This window comes from Saccopteryx bilineata, chromosome 3, assembly GCF_036850765.1.
Source record: "Saccopteryx bilineata isolate mSacBil1 chromosome 3, mSacBil1_pri_phased_curated, whole genome shotgun sequence".
In the NCBI taxonomy this organism is placed as follows: Eukaryota; Metazoa; Chordata; class Mammalia; order Chiroptera; family Emballonuridae; genus Saccopteryx; species Saccopteryx bilineata.
The window spans coordinates 118578027-118580604 of record NC_089492.1 but is presented as its reverse complement, the minus strand read 5'-3'; the positions used below and the strand labels follow the sequence as shown (position 1 = coordinate 118580604).

At 48.4% G+C, this 2578-nt stretch overlaps 1 pseudogene; it reads right to left on the bottom strand.

The window, feature by feature from the left end:
- Positions 1-1880: 1880 nt before the first annotated feature.
- On the bottom strand, positions 1881-2368 carry LOC136329851 (U1 small nuclear ribonucleoprotein C-like; annotated as a pseudogene).
- Positions 2369-2578: the final 210 nt, after the last annotated feature.

The window sequence follows — 2578 nt, the reverse complement described above, 5'->3', positions numbered from 1 at the left end:
CTAAACTTTCTGGAGTTCCATCAAATATCTCCCACATTCTTTTTTTTTTAAAATATTTTATTTTATTTTATTTTTTTACAGAGACAGAGAGAGAGAGTCAGAGAGAGTGATAGACAGGGACAGACAGACAAGAACGGAGAGATGAGAAGCATCAATCATTAGTTTTTCATTGCGCGATGCGACACCGTAGTTGTTCATTGATTGTTTTCTCATATGTGCCTTGACCGCGGGCCTTCAGCAGACCAAGTAACCCCTTGCTGGAGCCAGTGACCTTGGGCTCTGGCTGGTCCAAGCTGGTGAGCTTTTGCTCAAACCAGATGAACCCGTGCTCAAGCTGGTGACCTTGGGGTCTCGAACCTGGGTCCTCTGCATCCCAGTCCAACACTCTATCCACTGCGCCACTGCCTGGTCAGGCTACCTCCCACATTCTATGGAGAAGGCAGGGGGCAGAGCCTGCAGGGTCCCCTCAAGACAGCACTGAGGGGAAAGGCCCTGAATGCCCCAGCCCCTTTTCCCCAGAAACGTCAGAAAACTATAAAGCCTCTCACACAGCTCAGAGGCACCCGTCCGATCCTGCCCTCCCTCAGTCCCCGCGTCCCTCCTTCTTCAGCCCGGAGCCTACAGGAGGTGTCAGGGCTCCTTTTCCTCCTGTGTCACAAAGACGCTTCTGTCTCGGGAACCAACACTCCTGGGCAGGACACTTACAGTCTTGCGTGTGTGTCGGTGTTAGGATAAGCCTCTCTGCCATGGGCTGGGTCCCTGGAAGGACAGAGAGACAGCAGGAATAGTGTGGGGCAAGCAGGGCACCCAGGGTGCAAAAATGAAGACAGCGCTCACTCTCCGCTGCAGACCGTCACAACCCTGGGTGGGCACCTCACTTGTCTAACCCTCTTCCTGGCCCTGGGGGGCCGAGCAGAGCCATGAAACATTCAATGTGTGCTCCTGGGGTGACTGGGTATCCATGTGGGAAAGATAGCTTTGGGTTTTTACCTTGGCTTACCCTACACCATATACAAAAATAATTTCGGTGTGTGAAGGCCCAAAGATGAAAGGAAACATTAAAGCTTTAAAAAATATAGAAGAAGTTTAGAAATTGCTTTGCAATTTGTGGGTAGAGAAGGATTTCTCAAAATAAAAACACCAAAGAACAAATCATAAATTAAAATGTTGATAAATTCAACCATTATAGTTATCTGATTACTTTTCTAAAGTCACCATAAACAAAGGTAGAAGACCAAATACAAACAGGGAAAACACATCTGCATTGCATATCACTGACAAAAGACTAGGATCCAGATTGGGGGGAGAGGGGATGTGAAGGGGGATTTTTAAAAGAACACAAAGAAAAAAGGACTTAACAGGAAATTCACGGAAGAGCAGACATAAATATCCAATAAATACACAAAAGATGCTCAAATGCACTATCCACCAGGGAAATGAAAGCTAAAATTACAATGAAATGCCAATTCACACCCATCCGGTTGTGAGAGCAGAGGCTGACCATGCGGACTGCGGGTGAGACCACGCCTGCTGGGGGGGAGGGCTGGGACAGCGGGAGGAGGAAGGCAGTTATGTGCCATCCGGGAAAGGCGAAGACGTGTATGTAGGCATAGCCTCTTATCTGGGTTCTTTTTGTTTTGTTTTTTTAACCTAAAAGAGTTGACAATTTTATTTTCACAAAAGTTGATATTTTTTTTGTTGTTGATTTTTTGTTCCACTACTTCCCTCCAAAAACTATTCTTTGATAAGAAGCAGGGGCAAGTCTTCCTTGTCTTGCAGTTAGAAAATACCCAGAGTCACAGCACCACGATCTCCTGGTGAAATAGAACAGGTAAATAAAATTGATAGAAAGAAGCTCCCCTCTCTCCTTCTATGCCTGGTCAAATCATCCCTCGCCAACTGGGTACCAGTATGGGACAGGTGGCAGGTCTCATCATTGGGGGCCTAGAGATCATTGGCATGTGGCCTCCCATAGGCGGCCTCACTTCCACAAGCCCATCCCACTGACATCCTCCCAGGAGGAGGAGGGCCCATCATTGGCACCATGGGAAGTCCCCCACCCCCATCTGGGGTACTGGCAGCATCCCAGGGTGAGGAGTGCCTGGGATGCTGGGGGCAGGTGAGATCATTGCCCCTCCAGGAGGAGGAGCAGAGAATGGAGCAGGTGTGTCTTTCAGTTATTTTGTCATTCAGGCCTGAGCCTGCTTTTCCACCCATTTCTGATAATAGTCTTTCACATTTTCTTTGTGTTTCCCACCACCGCAGTGTGTCTTCCTCACAGGTGGAGACTCATGGGTGAGCTATGTGTCACAGGAGTCACAGTAAAACTTGGACATGTTGCTCTGCAGGCTGCTGGCCACTCCAGAGAGTGCTGCTGGGCATGACTTATCTGGATTCTTCTATCCTCAATTCTTCTGAAACGCGGCCTCCCACCATGTCTTCCTCAGGTTCAGCCTTGAACACAGCCCATTCCTCTTTAGGAATGATGGCTCCCCATCGCCTAGGAGAGAAACATCAAACTCCAATGACATTTCAGCCTTCCGTGGTGCAACACCTGACAGTTTATGCCCCACTCTAC